The 25,034-nt window shown below is 34.4% G+C and overlaps 1 protein-coding gene across 2 annotated transcripts in view; it reads right to left on the reverse strand.

Moving 5' to 3' along the window:
• C6 (complement C6) overlaps positions 1-25,034 on the reverse strand; it is a 134,710-nt gene that overhangs the window by 80,858 nt on the left and 28,818 nt on the right. Inside the window, exon 1 of one of the 2 annotated variants that reach the window (XM_024247180.2) lies at positions 750-840. The exons of the other annotated variant lie outside the window; for it this stretch is intronic. The gene's annotated coding sequence lies outside the window, so the exon portion shown is untranslated. Of the gene's footprint in view, positions 1-749; positions 841-25,034 lie in introns of those variants that run through there. 2 annotated transcript variants of the gene reach the window in all.

Below are 25,034 nucleotides of genomic sequence, written 5' to 3' on the forward strand. Positions count from 1 at the left end.
ATACAAACATAGAATAAAAGAATGTTCGGTGAATACAGGAAGATAGGAAAAAAATCTTCCACTTCAGTGCCATAGTAGAAGAGCAGAAATTCTTTAGTTTTCTCATAGTTGCCATCCCCTCTTGAGTTTTCCAAAAATAGTGATCCCATTGAACCATTGATGATAGCTTTATGAGCATTTAGAGAATTTCAATTAAAATGAAGCCCATCTTATTCTAACCTGTCACTTTCTAATGTATTTTACTCACATGAACCATTTGTCTGCAAGGCAGTTCAGCATATCTTACCCAACAGATTTCTGAGGATGCTCTAGTTTATCCCCAGCTATAGGTTCTTCCTTTACATCTCCATGTAAACTTACTGAATTTCTTATTTCTTGTTATTTTTTCTGTGCACGCCCAGAGGCTCAAGAAATGAGCCTTTCTATCTTTCTACCTTTACTATCTCCAAGGTAAGCTGAGTAGTCCAGGTGCATGACTGACCTTGGCTAAAGAGTATGTTTGCTTTACTTTTAACTAATTTAACTCATAGAGAAACTTGATCTCAAACGTCCTCTGGAATGACATTTGTTTAAAAAACATGACCTCTGGTTCTTTTCAGATTTAAACAAAGCAATTATAAAAAAGAAAGACAAAGAAATGGTTATAGTCTGAGTTACATATTTTTATGCATGAAATGGTAATTTTGTTGGAAACATGATTAACAATTTTGAAATATTAAGATTGAAAATGAAATCATCATATTACTCACCTTTAAGCAGAGTTTGTGGTGTCCTCGGACCTAACCTGCAAATTATTGAGGAAAAAATAGGTATGCACAATGAAGAGGGTATATATGTTAATCCAAACAAAGCTTCTTTTCTTATTGCTAGCTAACACAAGGCAATGCTGTCATATCCCAGAGGCCTAGCAACACCTAGAGTGTTGTCAAAATAAATGTTCTCTGGAACTTGAACTTTGCAAATGATTACACCAATCAGTAGTAACCCTGAAACTCTGGGTGTTGGATGTTACACAGAGTCCTAAATTTTCAGTGAGTTTTCAATTCAAGGGCTATTGTAGTAGCTATTGCTACTGCATAGAAATCTCTTTCCATTTTAAAGAATCCTTTAGATTAATTGCTTAAAATTGCTGCCCCCCTTAGGAATGTATAGATTCTTAGTTTTTGATTATAGAATATTTATTGGTAAGTAAGAAATGTTATTTGTAGACAATGTGATTGTGTATGTAGAAAATTCAAAAGAATCTACAAACATTAGAATTAATAAATGAATTTAGTATGATTTATCAACACAAGTTTATTATAGGAAAAAGTGTTTCTATATGCCAGCAAAACCAAACAGAAAATTTAATTTGGAAAGAATTAAAATAGCAATGATCAAATGGGCTCTTTATATGTAATGATGATTATGCTTCTCTGAAATGGTTGCAATTTAACTTGAGACTGACTAAAATGGATTTCATCCTAACGTGAAGCAGAATAAAATAGTGCAATAGAAAAGAAAAAAACTATAGGGACTGAGAATGTGGATACATATTCTAGTCTTGTTTCTGCACTAAGCAGCTACCAGCTATGTGAGCTTCAATAAATCACTATACCTCATTGGAACACTGGTCCCTCATTTGTAAAACAAGTGTTTTTCAAACTTTTTTCAAAGCAGTAGAAAACAACTAAAACAAATATTCCTTAGACAGCTTAAATTTTTATCACATGGTGGGAAATGATGATCTCAGCAAGTCTAAAGATTACTTGAAGCACAGCTGGGAACCCACCACTCAAAGGTCACATAGTTTAACACACATGGTAGTAACTTTCCCAAGGCCAGAGTAAGTCAGAACTGGAATACAGATGATCTGATTTCCAGTCTTTTTTCTCTCTCTTATACTACATTGAGATTTTAAAGATTGAAATTTGAGCCTAAAGAGGAAAGTAGAGTGGTGTGCTGCCGACCAGTGTTGAAGCTAGTTTGGGGCTGGGATAGCAGCTTCGCCCTTGATTATGTGAGAAGATAAATAGGAAAAGAAATATTTGGTGACTGAACAAGAATATATATCATTTAATTTGCATAATTCTTTCTTTAATTGGTCTTTGAGGCCCTAAAATAAAATTCATTTGTCCTGAGTTCAAGGTGTTTGGAGCTAAAGGCAAATACTGCAAGTGATAATACAGAGAGTTGAAAAGTTAGGTGCCAGTCGGATGAGCTTAAAGAGGACTTTATTTGTAATGTGGTCTATGAGGAGGACAGAGAAGTAAGATTGTATGCTGCGGCACTGGAAAAACACAGGTGGAGAGAGTTAAGGATAGTAAGGGGAAATCCTTGAGATGGAATGCAAATGTCTGTGATCCGAACACTAGAATTGACCCAGCACCAACTAAGAATCTAGAATTTTTTCAACAATGTATTTGGATTCTCCATCTTGTGTTCTTTTGGAAGGTTAAATGACAAATCCCACTCATGAGTCTTTTTTCTAGAGCAGGGATTGGTAAACTAGCCTGATGCCTGTTTTTGTAAATAACATTTTATAGGAATAAAGTCACACAATTGGTCATTGTTTATGGTTGGTTTTGTGCTACAATGGTAGAGTTAAGGAGCTGGCAACAGAGACTCTCTAGCCTGAAAAGCCTAAAATATTTACTCTCTGGCCATTATAGGAAAAGTTGCAACCCAGAGAGAGATATTTCTGGTCTGATACGTACAACACAGTGTCCAGTGGCTTTGAGAAGTAGAAGTAGCCTACTTGGGACTGATGAGTAGGTGATTGTTTCAGAGCTAGGAATTGAATACTTGTGTGCAGTTGTGCTCAGGTCTGACTCTGTGCATGCAAAGAATATAGGTGTTGTCTAAACAATATTTAGATGTGTGCTGCTGAAAAACAAAGTCTGCTATGAAGTTTACTGGCACCGGCTGAGTTGCTTCAGCAACTGCAGGCCTTCTAAAGTTTTGGCTGGTGACACAGAAGACCTTCTCACACAAAATCTCCTATTTTCATAAGGCAGATAGTTGCTACCGACTGACCAGTAGAAAGCATATAATTGTAAAAAAACAGAAGAGTGCAGGAGAAAATGAGGGCCAGGACATGGAGAGTTAAGATGGAGCAATTATCATTTTACCAGAAGGAGAATATGTATTCTGTTAAAAACCATTATTCCTCTTTTAATGATAATAGATTCATAGCCAAATGGTATTTTCTGCCAAGAAAATAACCACAAATATAAAATAATGAACAATGGAAGCTGCTATCTGAAGGCTTTTTCACATGCTAAGTATTCACATGCCAACTTATCATTATAGCAAAAGTACTATAATTTGTCATTAGAGCCAAGGCTAATGACTCCATCTATTTCAAAAACTCTTCAGAGTGTGCTTTGTCAGTCAATATGTGAGTAGATAAAGTGAAATGGCAAATTGAACTATTTCAATTGGGGAATCATGGATCAAAACTCTCAAATATGGAGGAAACAGAAGGTATTTTGGATCTCAGGCTTCCACACTCTTGGTGCCTTCTCTTTCCTACTAAAATTATTAGAAAGATAGTCTAAATTGACTGCATTTGATGTTTTGCCATCTACTCCTCATTCACTTCACTCTTTGAAATCTATGTGATAAATACAACCAGCCTACACCAACTATTCTCTCAATGACCTCCATTAACCTCCTAATTGCCAAACTGAATGACCTCTTCTAAATCCACTATTGGCTTCCTGGACAAAATATAATACATGTGTTTCTCTGAACACTTAGGAAATTCCTCTTCTGCCTTCCTCTATGATTCTCTTCCTACACCCATCTAGGATTTTATCCTCACCCCTTTTCTTTCATTTGAGATTTCATCTACTTCCATGGGGTTATTGATCACCTTTGTATTGATTGCTTGCTAGTCCACCTATCTTAGTATTCTGATGTTCAGACAGATAATAGAAACATCGTATTGCAGAGATCACATCCTCACTCCCTGACTCCTCCTATCCTTTTAGATGCTAAATATATGAAGCAATTTTATCTTTTATTTATCTTTTATCTTTGAAGTATGTCTTCTATGCATTCTTCATTTTTCCACCTTGCCATCATGTCTATGGCTACAGTTCCACTTCCTTGAAGATTGCATCAGTGGCTTAGCTGGTCTCTGAGCTTTAGAACTCCTCCTGTAATTTCTTCTAATCTATTCTGCAAGGATATTCTAGAGTTCACCTCTCAGTAGCACAACCCTATTCAAAATCTCAGTGTTATTCTTTTAAGGAAACCAAATTAGCTAGAGTCCCAGTCCCTAATATTGGAAACCTTGAGCAATTTTTTTCTATATTACCCTTTAGACTCATTTTCTATCTACTATATTATCCTTTAGACTCATTTTCTTTCCTTCATTTTGCATAGTCCACCATCTAGCCAAATTGGATAACTTGCTGATCCTCAAAATGGCCTATGGTTTCTCTTGCTATTGTATTTTTTCCCTTGAAACTTTTTCTTCCCCAATCCCAAATGTAGTATATTGTGTACCTCTTCTTCGGGGGCCATTCCAAATGTATTTCCTTCTTAAATTTTTCTATATTTCACAATCATTTTCACACTTTAGATTAGATGTTACATGATTCCTCCACCCTTTAAACATATGAATCTCTTTTTACCTTTCATATGGAACTCACTTACTATTGCCGGATATTATGATCATTGTGTGCTTTATTATTGCCCACTCCTAGTCCACTTAATAGATTCAAAGTTCCTTTATACTGAGCCTGAATAATATTTATCTTTATATTTGATAAACATAAAAGTTAAATCAATGCTGATTGAATTAAGTTGTCTACACACGAGTTTTTGTGAGAAAATTGCTGAATATGCCTCTACAAATGTGCCCTTAGCTAAATTCCACTATGTAGATTCTCATGTGTTTGGCAATAAGAGGTAACAGTCTTTCATATAACAAAATGCTCTAAGAATTGCTTTTATTTATGTGTTTGTTGAATTGTTGAACAATGCATAATGATGATATTAAATGGAATAAACTCTTTGGTGATTCTTTGGAATGGAAAGAAAATGAGCTACAATTTAGTCTCCAAATCTAAAATTGGTCTAACATAGTAATAGAAATCTAGTTTGAGACAATAAAGCCAAACTTCTGTCAAGTTTTGCCCCTTCTAGGATTATAGAGAAACTTAGGTTGGATTCCATTTTAGAGCTTTGTGTTGTGGGAAAAGGCAGAAAAAAAAAGCCTATTGAAGTCAGATGAATTGTACCTAGACTCTTGGGTCAGCTTTCTAGTTTGTTTCTTGTCCTACAGTTGTCCCAAACATCTTGAATACTGTTACTAAGGTATTTTTTCTAACGCACTACTATAATGAAAATCATAATCTAATATTTTGGTAGCATTTTATGGTTTGCAAAGCACTCTTCAAAATGCCATAGGAGGAACAGTATCTTGATTCATCCATTTCACTCAATTCACAAACATTTACTGATTATATACCAGGCATTATGCTGGGACTTAAGATACAAAGATGAATACTTTTGGTTAGTTCTTTCAAGAACTTCACCTCATAGTAATAGTAGTTGGATAGAAAAGAAAAAGAATGTTAAGAAGTACTAAAAATGATAAGAAATCCATCTATTCACAGAAATCGTAACCTCCTTTGTTTATGCAGTCACTTATTCTCTTATCTTTTCATCATATTCACTGTAATTACCACTGTTGTCATTATCCAAAGGTTTTTATTCACGAATTTTGCAAAAATTTACTGCAAGGAACTGTTCTAGGCACTTGAACAGTAAACAAAACAGAAAAAAAAATCATGCCTTTGTAAAATTTACAATCTCCATAAAGACAGGAGAGAGAAAAAATAAATAAATGAATTATATGGTTTTTAAGAAATATTTCTTTAATGTTTATTCAACTATTGTGTCTTCTTAAAATGCAGGTCATTCTTCCTGCCTCTTTTTTTCCTGGGTCTATGCTTTCTTGAAGAAAATCTGTCCAGCCCGATCTCAGAAAATTTAATCCTGTAGGACCCACTGAGCTGGTTTCAGATCTCATGATTCTGCCCCTTGGACAAAAGTGATAGGCCAGGATTGGGTATGGGTCATTCGGATTTCATGTGCCAGGGTTGGGGAGTGGGACTTAGAGATACTAGTTAAATAGAATGTGAAGCTTGCTTAAGCTGCATGCAGGGAGAAGAAGAGAATGCCTCTGTAGAGAGAAAAAAGAATGAGGTAAGGACTTGAAGAAATGTAAGTGTGAGAACATATGGCCTTAGAGAATGTAAATACTGTTCCTGTGAAACTCAGCTGTACTTCCTTCTCTTGTATTTCATAAGGTCCACCTTTTCCTTCTAGTAAACTATACTTTGAATACATTTTTGCTACTTGCAAGGAAGTTATCCTAACTAGGATGTATTTTATGATTTTCAAACAATTGCAAACAATTTCAAAAAAGATACTCCAACAATTTCACAAGTGGCACTGCTTAATCAGAATGCATGCTGTCTAGTTTATTCAAGTCATGCATGCTGGCTGATGTCAGCCCTGAGCCTGATGCACAATTATGTCACACAATCTCCAGCAATAGTAGAAATTAATAAATTAGTTGAATATTTACCAAGATTCTTTACCTCCTAGGGTGGTATAGAAAAAGGAAGCTGGAAATCATGCTTCTAAATCTGGACATCTTCTTCTAGGTAGGGTCATCTAGATTTGTCTGTAGGATGGAAGTGGGGAGACTGAGAAAGAAAGACCATTCTGTGGTCAGATAAAGCTGTTGAGAGAGCTTTGGGGGGGCTGTATTGAGCACCCTTTTTTCTCTGGGTTATAAGTAGCTAATAAATGAGGCAATGCAAGCAATGAAGGGACATGTGAAGTCCTTGAAATAACTCTGACAAAGTGCTTTGAAGGAAAATTTTTATTCTGAGTTCTGAGGTTGTGGGAAACTACTGAAAAACTAATGATAGCAGTGATGTGATCCTCTGGGCACAGGGCAATACCTAAAGCATGACGAAAAGAAGGAAGAAATAATTCCATGTCAGGGGTTATTGAAATCTTAGCTAATTTTGTTGTTACAAGGCAAAGAAAGACATGCTGTGTTGTCATGTAAGCAACTCCAAGTTTTAACATCTAAGGGAGAAAGGCAGTGAGAGATAGAACAGTCCACTCTTTGAGACATGAATCACACAAATAAATATCAATTTTTAAAAGTTATTCCAGGAGAAAGATTGTCTCAGTCAAATGCTTGAACGCCTGACAATCCCATTAACATCACATGTTCTGTGTATTGAATCCTGCATGGGAAGACAGCAGTTTCCAATCATCTTTCTACATGTTATCAGGAGTGTGGCCAAAGTAAAGAGGGAAATGAAAGAACAGGAACAAATTGAAAAGTGTCTGAGGAGGTCATTTTTTAAAATAATCAAACTCTGATGAATGTTGTATTTTTTATTAATGATGACGAGAAATAGTCTCACAGTAACAAAATGTCAACATCTACTGACCTGGGGTAGTGTGTAATACAAGGACAAATTGTTTCCTGATTTCTTGCCATGTTTTTCAAACACTTGCAAAAATGAGGCTGGCCATTTAGCTGTGTTTATTCTTTTTGTGATAAAAAGCTACTTTTTCTTACCAGTCTGTCAAAATTTGAACTTGAGAGCTGAAAATGAACCCAAACTATTTCCCAACCCACCTTCAAACTAGCTGTGTTTTGAAAGCCTATTTTTTAGATTCAGTTAAAACCCTAATATAATTGTGAATAAAACAAATATAATCCTTCCTCTCATAAGTGTAGTTACAGTATATTAGGTAAAAACTGATATTATTAAATAAACACAAAAAGTATATAATAACAAGTTTGATAAGTGCCATAACAATTATAAAGTACTATGAGAAAGTATATGGAATAGACATGGAGGTCAGGAAAGGATGGAGGACAAACATCTAAGCTGAGATCTATTAGATAAAAAAGAGCTTAGTAAGTAGAGTGGAGGCCAATAGGTAAAGAGTAGAAATTAAAGAATTATTTTCTTCAAGCCTAAAAAGACTTTGGAAACTTCCCTGGACAGCCCTCATTTTTATGCAGATAATGTATTATTTAAAAAGGAGAATCTAAGGCTCTGGATACTTAAGCAATTAGTCAAATTAATGCAACAAATAAATGGTAAAGAGGAATTTGAGGTCTTCTGCTCTCTGGTGGGACTTGTTTTACCTTGTTCTTTATTATCTTCCAGTATTCTCTGGCTGCCTCAAATCATCCTGTTTTGCTTACTTTCCTTCAACAGACTTACTAACGTTTTGTGTGTAATCAGAAAGAAGGCCTTTATATAAACCAGATTTATTTTTTATTTATTTTTTTTTACTGCTCATATTTTTTATTATAACCATATGAGTGAGGGTGCAGTCATATCTCATTTTGGTTTTGATTTACATTTCTCTAGTGATTAGTGATGTTGAGCCTCTTTTCATGTGCCTGTTGGTCATTTATATACATTCTTTGGATCGCTAATTTTTTAAAAAATGATTTCAACTTTTATTTTAGATTCGGGGCTACACATGTATATTGTGTAATATTGAGGTTTGGGGTACAAATGATTTCGTTATTTAGGCAGTGATCATAATACTCAATGGGTAGTTTTCCAGCCCTTTCCCTACTCCTTCTCCCCTCACCCAATAGGCCCCAATGTCTATTGCTCCCATCTTTATGTCTGTGTGTGCCCAATGTACAAACAGATTTTAAAAAAAGAGCAAGTATCTAATATACATTCTTGGCAGTTTAATTTTAATATTTCATTAAAATGTTATCTTTTAAAACTATTTATGTAGTTTATTTATGTAGCTAAAAAAAAAATAGAAACACAAGACTTAAAGCACCAAACCAAAGCCACTACTCCACCCTGTCCCAGCCCAGCAGTTTTCTTTCTAGTACCAGTCACTTTCAAATTAGAGCTGTTTTATTTTTTTGCTGTTGTTGGTTTTCATCTCCATATTTCATAGTACTTGCTACTATGTAATTGCATTTATCCTGACCCTAGGCCTTTATGCTATAGTTTTCATGAAAACTCTACAATACACTGTCATGATTTTTGCTTTAAGCTATACATTCTCAACAGGGATGATATTTCCCTCCAAAAGGATGAAAATTGATTGTTCACGGGGTTGGTGAAATGTTCTCAGTTATTACGATGGTGTATAGCCCTGTAAAGCTCAACCCTATCTGATGCAATCACATTCTTTAGAATTTAATTTCTCCTGTGTCGTTTTCGTGGGTATCCTATGAGCAGCACTGACATTGGGATCAGGGAAGATACACAAAATGTGTATAAGATCAGTGCTGCAGCGAGTAGATGGCTTTCTTTCCTTAACAGTTTGCGAGAAGTGGCCTACTCAAGTTTATTGGCTGCCATTGGCTACCTTATGGATGTTGTTTATGTTTGATCCTCATTGTTTTGGTGTGTGACTAGGGCTTTGAGAATTAAATAAAAATAACGTTTCAATAGTTATTCAATAGTTATTTGGAATAATTATTCAATAGTTATTCAAAAGAGTTATTCAAGTCTATAAAAGTTATTCAATCCATCATTATACAGGTGCTGAAAACAAAAAAGTATTAACAATATATAAATGAATATCTGACAGCTAGTTAAGTTAAAAGTTATTTTCTTATATTGAGCAGAAGTTAAAAGTTAAGTTCACTGGCCAGCACGGTGGCTCACGCCTGTAATCCCAGCACTTTGGGAGGCCAAGGCAGGTGGATCACCTCAGGTCAGGAGTTCGAGACCAGCCTGACCAACATGGTGAAACCCTGTCTCTACTAAAAAATACAAAAATTAGCTGGGCATGGTGGCGGGCACCTGCAATCTCAGTTACTTGGGAGGCTGAGGCAGGAGAATTGCTTGAACCCAGAAGGTGGAGGTCGCAGTGAGCCGAGATCACACCATTGCTCTGTTGCCTGGGTGACAGAGAGAGAGTCCATCTCAAAAAAAAAAAAAAAAAAAAAGTTAAGCTCACTAAAAATAAACTTTAAGAAATGTAATTTTGTAATTATTTTACTTTTGCTCAAAGTTAATAGTTTTGAAAACTATTACTGTGTATTTACATATGTTGCTAACTTTCATAATTATATAAGTAAATAAATTATATTGAAATTTGCAATAATCATGCAGTTACAAAGTTGTTATATGCTAATAGCTTTTTAATTTTTTAAATATTACATTTAATGTAAAATTTAGTCATTCTGAAATTTGCATTAAACAAAAAAGTTTTATATTTTTAATTTTAATATATAAAGCACAGATATATCTATAACACATAAACAAGGGCACAACATATCTTGGGTATAAAAATGTCAAGGAAGGAATGAATAATTACAGTGAAAAGTTTCTAACCCATTTCCTTGGGGGGAAATAATGGAAAAAAGTTTCGAGATTTAATTTAAACTATTGCATTATTTCAAAGAAATTAAAAGAAAAAATAGTTTATTTATATGAATCTCTATATATTTACTATTTCTGATACCTTTTTGCATATAGCTTCCCCTACTCTTACGAGTCAGGTAGTATTTTACTACTTTCTGTTTTTCAAAATTTTGATAAAATATTATGTTTAGTGGGATCTCCTCTATTCTCCTTGTCCTTCTGGTTTATAGCATTTTATTTCTTTTCTCTTGTATTGAAAGAGTAATGACATAAGTCCATATGGCTAATTACGACGTTCAATAGAAATTCATTTAGTCTTTTACATGGGAATAAATTTAATATCCTAACTGTGTTCATTTAACCAGAAACTTTCCCTATCCCCTCTCCCATTTTAAACTTTAATGTGCTTAAATTCTCTGGAATTTCTATTGTAAATAAAACCTTCCAATTTGTTTTGATCACAGATCTAAATTATGTAATTTATGTTATTGTGAGGGATAAATTTGTACTCAGCCTGGAGCTGAACTTATTTCAGATACCACTGTAATAAACAAAAGCTTGGTTTCTATGGTTTCTCCTATAGCTAACGTTTAGAGATTAACAGGTATTGTTACCACACTGGGCACTGGGGCAATATATGTCAGGGGAGGCAGGAAACAAAGAAAGCACCAGATAATTAGAGAAAAAAAACTGTGATGATTTCATTATTCTCCAAGGACTAGATGGTTGAATAAATCTGTACTTGAATAAAAATGCTTTTTCTGCTCTTCTCTCTGGAGTAATTTAAGAGAAAACCAATGAGGAACAACCATTACACAATAGGCTGGGTGGCTGGGCGATCTCAGTTCTCAGGGTACCAAGCAAAACTCTCAAGCTGGCTTGGACATGGTACCTTCATAGCCCTACTCCACAGTAAAGGATAAATTGAAATACCTTTTCTTGTCATCATGGAATATGCTTAATTGGCCTTTTGTTCGATTGTATTGGCTTAATCTTTTCTAACTGGTTAAATTGGAGGTGGATGAGAAGCAGTTTGTTTTAATAAAAACTGTTCCATTAGGCTTAGATGTATGAAAGATAGCCAAAATACATGTCACTGAAGGAAATTCACAGTTTATTTATGCAATCTACTTTTAAACCAAGTACAGTAATCAAATTTAGAAAAGTTGGCAACAGATACAGTACTTTTATTTAATATAAGGTTTATTTTGTTAATACTTCAACAATGTTTCAATAATATTCTTTATTTTCCTTCTCCAGTACAGGATCCAGCCCAAGATCATATTTCATTTAGTTATCATATCTATCTCTTTAATATAGAGAGCAGTGCCTAAATTTTCATTGTCATTCTAGATATTGACAATTTTGAACAATAAAAGCAAATTATGTTTAGAATATTCTTTACTTTGGGTTTCCCAGTATCACATCTGGAAATAATGTCAATAAATCTATTATAATTTTCTTTAATTGACAAAAATTGTACATATTTGTCTATATTTACAGTGCACAACATGATGTTTTGATATATGTATACATTGTGCAATGGCTAAATCAAGCTAATTAACATATCTATTACCTGACATACTTACCATTTTGTTTTTTGTGGTGAGAACACTAAATGTGCTGTCAGCAGTTTTTTTTTCTTAAAATAGCTTTATTGAGATATAATTCACTTGCCATACAATGCACCCATTTAGTGTGTACAACTTAATAGTCTTCAATATATTCACAGAGATGTGCAGCCAGCACCACAATTTAATTTTAGAACATTTTTATCACTCAAAAGAAACCCTGAACCCATTAGCAGCCACTCCCTATTTTTCCCTATCCCTCCGCCCCAGTCTTAGGCACTATGAATCTACTTTCTGTGTCTATGGTTTTCCTTATTCTTCATATTTCATATAATTGGAATAATATAATATGTGGTCTTTTGAGACTGATTCTTTGACTAAGTGTGTTTTCAGGGTTCATCCATGTTGACCATGTATTAGTATGTTCCTTTTTTTTATTGCTGAATAACATTCTGTTGCATGGATATACTACATTTTGTTTATCTATTTATCAGTTGATGGACATTTGTGTTATTTCCTCTGTTTGGCTATTATGAATAACGCTTCTGGGAACATTTGTGTACATGTTTTGTGTGAATATATGTTTTCAATTCCTACTGAATATATATCTAGGAGTGGAATTGCTGGGTCATATGGTAGCTCTATCTTTAACATTCTAAGGAACTGTCAAATTGTTTTCTGTAGCGATTGCACCATTTTGCATTTCTACCAGCAAGGTATTAGGGTTCCAATTTCTCTACATTCTTGCCAACACTTGTTATTTTCTTTTTTTTCTTCACATTTCCCTGGGAATTTACATTTACAGGAAATTTGCATATCCTTGATGGCTAATCATGTTGAGCATTTTTTTTCACGTGCTTACTGGCAATTTGTATGTCTTCCTTTGAGAAATGTCTATTCAAATCCTTTAGCCGTTTTTTTTTTATTATACTTTAAGTTTTAGGGTACATGTGCACAATGTGCAGGTTTGTTACGTATGTATACATGTGCCATGTTGGTGTGCTGCACCAATTAACTCGTCATTTAGCATTAGGTATATCTCCTATTGCTATCTCTACCCCCTCCCCCCACCCCACAACAGGCCCCAGAGTGTGATGTTCCCCTTCCTGTGTCCATGTGTTCTCATTGTTCAGTTCCCACCTATGAGTGAGAACATGCGGTGTTTGGTTTTTTGTCCTTGCGATAGTTTGCTGAGAATGATGGTTTCCAGCTTCATCCATGTCCCTACAAAGGACATGAACTCATCATTTTTTTATGGCTGCATAGTATTCCATGGTGTATATGTGCCACATTTTCTTAATCCAGTCTAACATTGTTGGACATTTGGGTTGGTTCCAAGTCTTTGCTATTGTGAATAGTGCCGCAATAAACATACGTCTGCATGTGTCTTTATAGCAGCATGATTTATAATCCTTTGGGTATATACCCAGTAATGGGATGGCTGGGTCAAATGGTATTTCTAGTTCTAGATCCCTGAGGAATCACCACACTAACTTCCACAATGGTTGAACTGGTTTACAGTCCCACCAACAGTGTAAAAGTGTTCCTATTTCTCCACATCCTCTCCCAAAACAGCATGGCACTGGTACCAAAACAGAGATATAGACCAATGGAACAGAACAGAGCCCTCAGAAATAATGCCACATATCTACAACTATCTGATCTTTGACAAACCTGACAAAAACAAGAAATGGGGAAAGGATTCCCTATTTAATAAATGGTGCTGGGAAAACTGGCTAGCCATATGTAGAAAGCTGAAACTGGATACCTTCCTTATCCCTTATACAAAAATTAATTCAAGATGGATTAAAGACTTAAATGCTAGACCTAAAACCATAAAAACCCTAGAAGAAAACCTAGGCAATACCATTCAAGACATAGGCATGGGCAAGGACTTCATGTCTAAAACACCAAAAGCAATGGCAACAAAAGCCAAAATTGACAAATGAGATCTAATTAAACTCAAGAGCTTCTGCACAGCAAAAGAAACTGCCATCAGAGTGAACAGGCAACCTACAGAATGGGAGGAAATTTTTGCAATCTACTCATCTGACAAAGGGCTAATATCCAGAATCTACAAAGAACTCAAACCAATTTACAAGAAAAAAACAAACAAACCTATCAAAAAGTGGGCAAAGGATATGAACAGACACTTCTCAAAAGAAGACATTTATGCAGCCAAAAGACACATGGAAAAATGCTCATCATCGCTGCCCATCAGATAAATGCAAATCAAAACCACAAGGAGATACCATCTCACACCAGTTAGAATGGCGATCTTTAAAAAGTCAGGAAACAACACGTGCTGGAGATGATGTGGAGAAACAGCAGTTTTCAACTGTAGAGTACATTGTGATTAACTATAGTCTCCATGCTCTACAGTAGATCTCCTGAACTTATTCCTCCTGTCTAGCTGAAATTTTATGTCTCATAAACAACATCTCCCCATTCCTATCACCTCCCTCCTGCGGCCCCTGCTAACCACCATTCTAGTTGCTGCTTCTGTGGGTTCTACTTTTTTAGATTCCTCACATAAGTGAGATCACACAATGTTTGTCTTTCTTTGCCTGTCTTATTTTATTTAGTGTAGTGTCCTCCAGGTTCATCCATGTTGCCTCAAAAGATGGGATTTCCTCATGTTTTAAGGCTAAATAGTATTCCTTTGTGTATATATGCCACATTTTCTTTATCCATTCATCTGTTGATGGACACTTAGGTTGATTCCATATCTTGGCTATTGTAAGTAATGCCACAGTGAACATAGGAGTACAGATATCTCTTTGACATACTAATTTTATTTCGTTTGGATGTATACTCAATAATGAGAATGCTGGATCATATGGATTTCTATTTTTAATCCTTTGAAGAACCTCCATACTGTTTTCTATAATGTCTGTACTAATTAATATTCCCACCAACAGTGTGTAAGAGTTTTCTTTCCTCCACATTCTCATCAAAACTTGTCATTTTTTATCTTTTCGATAATAGTCAATTTAACAGGTGTGTGGTGATACCTCATGATGATTTTAATTTGTATTTCCCTAATGATTAGTGATGTTGGGCAGTTTTTCAAATTCCTGTTGGTCATTTGTATGTCTTCTTTTGAGAAATGTCTGTTCAGATCTTTTGCCCATTTTTAAATTTTTTTTTCTAACTATTGGGTTGTTTGGGGTTTTTAATACATTTTGCATATAAACTCTTCATCAGAGGTATGGTTTGAAAATACTTTCTCCCATTCTGCAGGTTGTCTGTTCACTCTGTTGATTGTTATCTTGACTGTGCAGGAGATTTATAGTTGGATGTAATCTCATTTACCTATCTTTGCCTTTGTTGCCTGTGCTTTTGGGGTCACATCCAAAAAAATCATTGCCCAGACCAATGTCATGGAACTTACCCCATGATTTCTTCCAGCAGTTTTATAGTTTCAGAGTTTTCTTCCAATAGTTTCAAATCTTATGTGTCTTCGATAACTTTTCAGTTGATTTTTGTATACAATGTGAGATAAGGGTCTAATTTATTTCTTTTCATGTGGATATCCATCTTTTCCAACACTACTTATTTAAGAGACTGTCCTTTCTCCATTGTGTGATCTTGGCATCTTTGTGAAAATCAATTGACCTCAAATGTATGGATTTATTTCTAGGTTCTCTATTTTGTCCCATTGGTCTATGGGTTTGTTTTTATGCTTGTGCCATTCTGTTTGAAATACTATTACTTTGCAGTGTATTTTGAGGTCAGGTAGTGTGATGCCTCCAGCTTTGCTCTTTTGGCTAAAGATTACCTTGCTATTTGAGGTGTTTTTGGTTCCTTACAAATTTTAGGATTTTTTTTTCTGTTTTCTGTGAAGAATGCCATTATGATTTTAATACAGATTGCATTGAATCTGTAGATAGATTTTGGTAGTATGGACATTTTAACGATATTAATTCTTCCAATTTATAACATGGGATATCTTTCCATTTACTTGTGTCTTCTTCAATTTTTTTCAGCATTAATATATAGTTTTCAGTATACAGCTCTTTTACCTCCTTGGTTACTTCATTCCTCTCTTTTTGTGGTAGCTTTTGTAAATGGGATTATTTTCTTGATTTCTTTTTTGGATATTTGTCGTCGGTGTATGGAAGTACTATGATATTTTAAATGTTGATTTCATATCCTGCCACTTTACCAAATTTGTTTATTAGTTCTAATAACATTTTAAGTGCAGTCTTTAGGGTTTTCTACATATAAGATTGTGTTATCTGCAAGCAAAAACAGTTTACCTTCCTTTCCCATTTGGATGTCTTATTTCTTTCTCTTGCTTAATTGCTCTGGCTAAGACTTCCAGTACTACACTGAATAGAAGAAGAAAGTGGGCATTTCTGTCTTATTCCTAATTGTTGAGAAAAAGCTTTCAATCTTTCACTGTTGAATATGATTTTAGCTGTGGGCTTGTCACATATGGCCTTTACTGTGTTGAGGTACATTCTTTATATACCTAATTCATTGACACTTTTTATCATGAAAGATGTTAAATTTTGACAAATGTTTTTTCTGCATCTATTGAGATGATAATATGGTTTTTGTTTTTCCTTATGTTAATGTACATTTATTGTACATTTATTAACTTCCATATGGTAAATCATCCTTGCATCCCATGGATAACTCCCACTTGATCATGGTGAATGATTGTTTAAACATACTGTTGAATTCAGTTTGCAGGTATTTTATGGAAGGCTTTTGCACCTGTGTTCCACAAGAATATTGGCCTGTAGTTTTCTTTTTTTGTTGTGTCTTTGTCTGATTTTGCACTTAGGCTAATGCTTACATTGTAGAAAGAGTCAGGGAGAATTCCCAGCTGTTTATTTGGGAGGCTGAGGCAGAAGAATCACTTGAACCCGGGAGGCGGAGGTTGCAGTGAGCCAAGACCGTGCCATTGCACTCCAGCTTGGGTGACAGAGCACGACTCCATCAAAAAGAAAAAAAAGTCTTATTATTATTATTATTATTATACTTTAAGTTTTAGGGTACATGTGCACAATGTGCAGGTTAGTTACATATGTATACATGTGCCATGCTGGTGTGCTGCACCCATTAACTCATCATTTAGCATTAGGTATATCTCCTAATGCTATCCCTCCCCCCTCCCCCCACCCCACAACAGTTCCCAGAGTGTGACGTTCCCCTTCCTGTGTCCATGTGTTCTCATACTGGGTATAAACCCAAAGGACTATAAATCATGCTGCTATAAAGACACACGCACATGTGTATGTTTATTGCGGCACTATTCACAATAGCAAAGACTTGGAACCAACCCAAATGTCCAACAATGATAGACTGGATTAAGAAAATGTGGCACATATACACCATGGAATACTATGCAGCCATAAAAAATGATGAGTTCATGTCCTTTGTAGGGACATGGATGAAATTGGAAATTATCATTCTCAGTAAACTATCGCAAGGACAAAAAACCAAACACCGCATGTTCTCACTCATAGGTGGGAATTGAAAAATGGCAACTCTTAATTTTATTGATCATGTTAATTTTTGTTCTATTTTCTATTTCATTTATTTCTCCTCTGATATTTGTTATTTTCTTTCTTCTGCTAAGTTTGGGCTTAGTTTTTCTTTTTCTTGTTTCTTGAGGTGGAGTTTGTTTATGTGTGATCCTTCTTTTTGTTTTAATGTAGGTGTTTATCTCTATAAACTTCATTCAGAACTTTTTTTTTGCTGCATCCATAAGTTTCAGTATGTTATGTTACCATTCTCATTGTGTCAATATATTTTTAGCTTTTCTTTTTGATTTCTTCTTTGACCTGTCAGTTGTTCAGAACTGTGTTTAATTTACACATATTTAGAAATTTTCAAATTTTCCTCCTGTTATTGATTTCTAGTTTCATATTATTGTGATCAGAAAAGATGGTGCAATTTGATTTCAGTCTTTTTTAATGTGGTAAGACTTTTTTTGTGGCCTAACATGTGATCTATTCTCAATAACGTTCAGTGTGTGCTTTAGAAGACTGTATTTTGTTGCTGTTGGATGGAATGTTTTGTATATGCCTTTAAGGTCCATTTAATCTGTAGAGTTATTCAAATCTTCGGCTTCCTGATTGATTTTCTATCTGCATAATGTAGTTATTGTTAACAGTGGGGTATTAAAGTTCAATACTATTATTGTATTGCAGTTTATTCTTTCAGTTCTGTTAATATTTGCTTGATATATTTTGGTGCTCGATGTTCTTTTGTTGTGGGAAGTCAGGGACCCTGAACGGAGGGACCAGCTGGAGCTGAAGCAGAAGAACATAAATTATACTTTTATAATTTCTTATGCCTGTCTTTACTGCAATCTCTGCACATAAATTGTGAAGATTTCATGGACATTTATCACTTCCCTAATAATGCTCTTATAATTTCTTATGTCTGTCTTTACTTTAATCTCATAATCATGTTATCTTCATAAGCTGAGAATGTACGTCACCTCAGGACCACTATTGTACAAATTTATTGTAAAACATATATGTTTGAACCATATGAAATCAGTGCACCTTGAAAAGAACAGAATAACAGGAAGATAACCATAAGGTCTGACTGCCTGAGGGGTTGGGCAGAATACAGCCATATTTTTCTTCTTGCAGAGAGCCTATAAACAGACGTGCAAGTAGGAGAGATATCACTGAATTCTTTTCCCAGCAAGGAATATTAATAATTAATACCCTGGGGAAAGAATGCATTCCTGGGGGGAGGTCTATAATTGGCCACTCTGGGAGTGTCTGTCTTATGTGGTTGAGATAAGGACTGAAATACGCCCTGGTCTTCTCTAGTACCCTCAGGCTTACTAGGATTGGGAAATTCCAGCCTGGTAAGTTCTAGTCAGACTGGTTCTCTGATCTCAAACTCTGTTTCTTGTTAAGATGTTTATCAAGACAATACGTGCACAGCGGGACATAGACCCTCATCAGTAACTCTAATTTTGCCTTTGCCTTATGATCTTTATTGCCCTTTGAAGCATGTGATCCTTGTGACCTACTCTCTGTTCATACACCCCCTTCCGTTTTAAAATCCCTAATAAAAATGTGCTGGTTTTGCGGTTCGGGGTCATCATCACGGTCCTACCAATATGTGATGTCACCCCCAGAGGTCCAGCTGTAAAATTTCTCTCTTTGTACTCTTTCTCTTTATTTCTCAGGCCCAGCTGTAAAATTTCTCTCCTTGTACTCTTTCTCTTTATTTCTCAGACCGGCTGACACTTAGGGAAAATAGAAAAGAACCTACATTGAAATATTGGGGGCTGGTTCCCCCAATATTCTTTCCATATATATTTATTATTGTTATATATTTTTGAACGACTTTATCATATAATAAATTCTATTTAGTCTCATCTAAGTATAGCCATTCCTGCTCTCTTTTGTTTACTATTTGCATGGAGTATCTTTTTCTATTCTTTCACTTTCAATCTATGTGTATCTTTAAAGCTAAAGTGACTCTCTTGTAGACAGCCTACAGTTGGATCTTGTTTTCTTAAAATATATTTATTTTTTATCCACTTAGCTACTCTTTTAATTGGAGAATTTAATCCATTTGTGTTTAAAGTAATTATTGAAAGATAAGGACTTGTTTCATTTTTAAAATTGCTTCTTATTTTGTAGGTTTTTTTGTTTCATTCTTTCTCTTACTGTCTTACTTTGTGATATTTATGATTTTTTTATGGTGGCATGTTTCATTTCTTTTTAATGTACATACTATATGGCTTTGCTTTATGGTTACCATGAAGCTCACAGAATTCATCTTAACAGTTACAGTTAAAGTTACAGAATTCATCTTACAGTTAAAACCAGTCCATTTTTAACTGATAACAGCTTAACTTTGTTCACATACAAAAACTACACTTTTGCTTCTTCCATTATCTTGTGTAATCATAATACATATAATATCTAAGCTAATATGCTGTTAAAACCATCTAGTTTGTTTTTAATAGGTTATATTTTTCATTTTGGGGTTTGTTTTATCTTTTTAAAAATGAATTCTGATTCTCTGGTAAAATTCTCCATTTTGACATTTATTTTTTTTAATGTACTAATTAGACTTATTTTAAAGTAAGTGGTATACCTATGATTCTGTTTCTAAGATGTTATTTCCCTCTTATTTGACATTTGGTTCTGTATCCTGTCTTGCCTGGTAATTTTTTAAAAAATGATAGACATTGTGAATGAAAAAATCACATGTTCCTAATTAATAATTTTCTTTAATATAAGAATTTCTTTAATATACTTTCTTTAATACAGCTTTTTTTTCTGGCACAGTTAGAGTAGTGACAGATAATATTGCTTTACTCAGTGATTGGGATAATTTGTGCTGAAGTTTAGTGTCTGTGGAGATGACTATATCTGCTTTTTCTGTCTTCTTCAGGTTTTACCTTTTAAGAATCTCAAAAGTGTGTTGTTCTTGTTAGGACTCCTAATCCATAGCTGTCTTTGTTGTATCCCTAGAACTATGAGATTTTCAAAAGTTCTTCTTAGCTTTGTTATATATTGCTTTCTGCTTTGTTTCTTAACCCTTCAGGAATGAGGAAATATTTGAAGATAAAAAGCTGAAACAAATACCGAGTTTACTTCTTTGTATGTTTCCCCCTCTGCCTATCCCTTGAGTTTTGGCCGTCTTAGTAGTCCTTAATCACTTCTGTTTCCTACTACACTATTCTGAGATAGTGGAAAGCTCTGATCTGCTGCTCTGTGCTAAATCTTTTGGCCTACTTCAATTATCAGTTAGTAAATCCCTTAAAAGAAAAGTGGCAGAGAATTTGTCTTAACCACATGGATTTTTGTTTCTCTGGTTTCTTGATTAGTAAAGTATATTTTGCCTTGGCTATTCTCTTTTTAATTTTAGCTTTTATGGTGGCTTTTGCTAGGAAGTTTGTTAGTACTAATAAGTATCCTGTCAGTCAGAATCAGAGGTCAAATGAGGTTTTTTTTAAAAAGCAGCTATGCATTGTTTCTGATTAGTAAAGTTATGTGTGTTTTCTTAGACATTTGGAAACACAGAAAAGTAAAAAAAATTTTAAGTCATTCATGATCTTTTTTGCTTCATTATCCTCTCTTGATTAATTCCTGATTATTTTTCTGTTTTCAGTCTCAATTAACTTCCTCAGAGTCAAATCAACTCTCATATTAATTAGATACTATTCATAGCACCTTATTTTTTGTTCTTTTTTCTCATATTGTGTTGTCATGTTTCTTTTTGTGTTTATTTTATTAGCATTTATATCTCTCATTACATTATTAGTTTTATTGTGGCAAGGACCATGTCTGCTCTTTCTGTAAACCCAGTATCTATTACAGCCTTAAACATAGCAGATATTTTATATTTACAGAATCTGCTGCACTAGCATTATTTCTGCTTTGTATGCATATAATTTCAATTAATATTTATTATGTATATAATTTTCATGTGTATTACTATATTTTCTGTATTTAAAAATTAATTTGACCACATATTATAAACATTTATTCATATAAAGTTTTGTTTCTAATATCAGCTCAGTCATCAATTCTTTGATCTTGGAAATTTTAATTAACATTTTTAGCAGTCAGTTTTCTTATCTGTAAAATAGGGAAATGATAACTGCTCTAACTACTCATTCTGGTCATTTTCAAAAGTAAATGAGACCACTGATCTTCATGGATCTTGAGGCACCAAAGATATAGGATATGAAATGGATAAACAATAATGTCTTAAACTATTGTTACCATTGTTTCTTAATGGATAGTCTATAAAAAGTGTAAATGGGCTATATGATGTAAAATCCATGTTCACTTTAGAACTCTAAGGAAGACATAATTCTTTTTCACTATAGATGGAGAAGCTCTTCACATATAGAATATTTACATGATAGCAAAGGGAAGACTGTCAGGAGCAATTGTGTAAGAAAACAAAATAAAGCTAAAACGAGATGCAGCTATTCTCATTGCAGCAAAGTAGGCAATAAGCTTTTTGTAGAGCACTTTGGAAGGAGGCAGACACATTTGTAGACTTGTAATAAGCACTCAGTTGCTCCAAGTTAGTGCATGAGCAAAAAAATAATTGCAGTTATCAATAAGAGCTGAGAATAAAAAAGAGCTATCCAATCTTAGAATATTTGAAAGAAGAACACTGAGACAAACAGCAAAATCCAAATGAGACCTGATCATTTGCTCTAGCCACGTTAAATTATTGGCAGGCTATATGATAACTCCATCTATCTCTGTATTTACAGTTTATTTATTTCTTTCATAAAGTTTTTATTATTTTCTTTTGGTCATAATAAATATATGACAGCATTAATAGTATAAAATATTGCTTAAATGATTTCCACAAATATTTCTGTTTCCATAGTAAATCTCTAATATTAAAATAAAAACCTTCAAAGTATTGCTATATATGATACCTAGATGAGTGAACTTTGCTTAACCTTAGTCAAGGTTTTGGTAGCCGGAATTTACAAAACAAGTTATATAATATTACCTACAGAATTCTTTCCCACAGGGATCATTCTTTCCAGGTGGATCTCACATTACTACTTTTGAAGAAGAAAAGTAGAAAACACTACATAATTGCAATGTATCAATATCAAAACTTCCAGGTGAAGTAAATATCTTGTAACAATAATAGATTCTACTTTCCAATAATGTTCATGGGAAAATCCTAGAGTATTCCAATGTGGGATACTTTGTTATTCTACCTTTTTTTTTTTTTTGCTTGGAAGATGTTGCATAACTTAGGGAATGGAAATCATTTTGTCAGATAATTTGGCAGTAAATATATTTCCCACATGCTTGGTCTTGTAAATCCTATCTGGCAAAGTAGCCATTTAATCAATAGAGTAAGAAAACAGATTTAATCTAGAAAGTGATTGAACTAGCACTGAGTGTAGAAGCTGGAGAAAAATGGAAATATCTTTGCTCTGTAGTTTCTCTAATTTTATAAATGATTACTAACGACTAATGAATCAATTGCCTAGTTCCTCTGTACAGTTTGGGAAAACAGAAGAGCAGAAAACCCTCTGCCTTGAGATTGCTGTACTATGGTGACTATGAAGGAATACAATTAGTCATGTTCACTAGTAACTTGTTAAATCAGCTTTATAATCATGAGAAACTAAGGAAGTTATAAGGAGCCAATAATGCCAAGGTGATAAAATATGAAGGCACATTTGTAAATGTGAATTATTCAGAATACAAGGTAGATAATTTATTGTTACTTGTTGCTATAATAATTCCTTACTAATGAGACTTTATTTAAATTTGGAGTTTGAGATGATTTGGAATCTTGGCTGAGATTTGTCCTTCTATCCACTGTGAAGATGAGATTTGGAAAGCAAGTTAGCAGCCAAACAATGAGGATAATATTTTTGAAAGTCCAAGTCCTACATTCTCATTCTTTATTAATAAATAATAAATGGCATTATTGCCTTCTTTTAACCCAGGTGAAGAGGAGAATATGGGGCAAGTCTATTCACATCACAAGCAAAAGTAATAAAACCCTTAGACCACTGGAGAAAAGAGGAAGAGAAGAGACAAAGGGTTCAGGAAGTGATGGAGAAGAGGTGAGACATGAGCAGTGTTGTGCTGACAAATGATCAACAATTGCAGCATTTGATAATTTTTATGGTGTAATATCTCACATCATGAATAATTTCAAGTTACCAGCCTTATGCCATTGAATGTAGAATTAGAAAGATAAAATACACACAAATAACCTGAAGGGCATAGATATTAGTAAAACCTATTTTGTTAGTAAAAATGGGTAAAAATGTATTAAAATTATTAGAATATGGTGAATTCGAGTTTTTATTCCTTTTGTTTTTAATATAATTAATTTAAATGAAGGTTCATAAAATTTAATTTAAAATGACTTATGTGTTTAACAGCAGGCTAAAAACATTCCTAAAAATCTAAAAGTCAACTTCTTTGAATTTTTATTGATACATAATGTTTGTACATACTTATAGGGTAAATGTAACATTTTGTTACATGCATAGAATGCATAATTATCAAGTCAGGGTATTTCGGGTATTCATACTCTGGCACATTTACAATTTCTTTTCTTTTTTCTTTTTTTTTTTTTTTTGAGATGGATTCTTGCTCTGTCGCCCAGGCTGGAGTGCAAATGGCACGATCTTGGCTCACTGCACCTCCGCCTCCCAGGTTCAAGCGATTCTTCTGTCTCAGCCTCCCCATGAGCTGGGATTACAGGCCCGTGCCACCACGCCCAGCTAATTTTTGTAGTTTTAGTAGAGATGGGATTTTGCCATGTTGGCCAGCCTGGTGTCGAACTCCTGACCTCAGGTGATCCACCTGCCTCGGTCTCCCAAAGTGCTGGGGTTACGGGCGTGAGTCACTGTGCCTGGCCGAGCATTTATCATTTCTATGTGTTGGGAATGTTTCAAGTCATCTCCTCTAGCTATTCTGAAATACACAATACATTGTCGTTAACTATAGTCACCCTACTATACTATCAAACATTAGAACTTACTCTAACTGTATATTTATACCCATTCTCCCCATCCCCCACCCCTCAAAACACCTCCACACCTTTCTGAGCCTCTAGTAGCTATCATTATTTTATGTCTCTATGTAAGTTTAATGATTTTTAGCTCCCACATATCAGTAAGTTTTATTGTTCTGTGTTTTGATAATAGCAGATATCTTCCTTTCACTTCTGGGTGTTGGACTCCCTGAAGCATATCTTTCAGGTCTGGTTTAGTGGTGATAAATTCCCTCAGTTTTTGCTTGTCTAGGAAAGGCTTTGTTTCTCTTTCATTTATGAAAGGTAACTTTGCTGGATATAGTGTCCTTGTCTGGCAATTTTTCTTTCATCACTTTGTATATATCATCCCATTCTCTCCTGGCCTGTAGGGTTTCTGTTGAGAAATCTGCTGTTAGTCTGTGGGGGTTCTCTTATATGTGACTAGACACTTTTCTCTTGATGTTTTTAGAATTCTTTTTTTTGTCTTTGACTTTTGACAATTTGACTATAATGTGTCAGGGAGGATCTTTGAGCTTCCTGTATCTGGATTTCTGAATCTCTTGCTAGGCTTGAGAAGGTTTTTAGCTATTAC

The sequence above is a fragment of the Pongo abelii genome, chromosome 4 (genome assembly GCF_028885655.2).
Source record: "Pongo abelii isolate AG06213 chromosome 4, NHGRI_mPonAbe1-v2.0_pri, whole genome shotgun sequence".
Taxonomy (NCBI): domain Eukaryota; kingdom Metazoa; phylum Chordata; class Mammalia; order Primates; family Hominidae; genus Pongo; species Pongo abelii.